General features: G+C 26.8%; 1 protein-coding gene across 1 annotated transcript in view; it reads right to left on the bottom strand.

The window, feature by feature from the left end:
- LOC111672403 (myc box-dependent-interacting protein 1-like) overlaps positions 1-317 on the bottom strand; it is an 18,149-nt gene that overhangs the window by 6,380 nt on the left and 11,452 nt on the right. The gene's annotated exons all lie outside the window — the stretch shown is intronic.

Raw genomic sequence — 317 nt, forward strand, 5'->3', positions numbered from 1 at the left:
GTTTGTAAAATCTTAACTTAAGGTGTTTGTGCAATGGTTTAAATGACTTTAAGTGATTTCTTAAATATGAGACAAATAATAAGAAAACCTTAAATACTTAAGTGAACATTTTAATGAAACCTTAAGGTGTTTTGTACAACAGTTTTTACTGTTCTGCTCTTATTTTGGTAAGTCTGCCAATATTAACCCACAGACTGGTCATTTCAGAACAATACTTTACTTTAATAACAAAATTTGAGCATTTAAAAAAGTGTTAACTGGTGATAAAATTGATGTTAGCAATAAAATGAAATATGTTTAAAACATTTAGCATCAGA

The sequence above is a fragment of the Seriola lalandi genome, unplaced genomic scaffold, assembly GCF_002814215.2.
Source record: "Seriola lalandi dorsalis isolate HSWRI2012SDOR001 ecotype SW California unplaced genomic scaffold, Sedor1 jcf7180002054899, whole genome shotgun sequence".
NCBI lineage: Eukaryota > Metazoa > Chordata > Actinopteri > Carangiformes > Carangidae > Seriola > Seriola lalandi.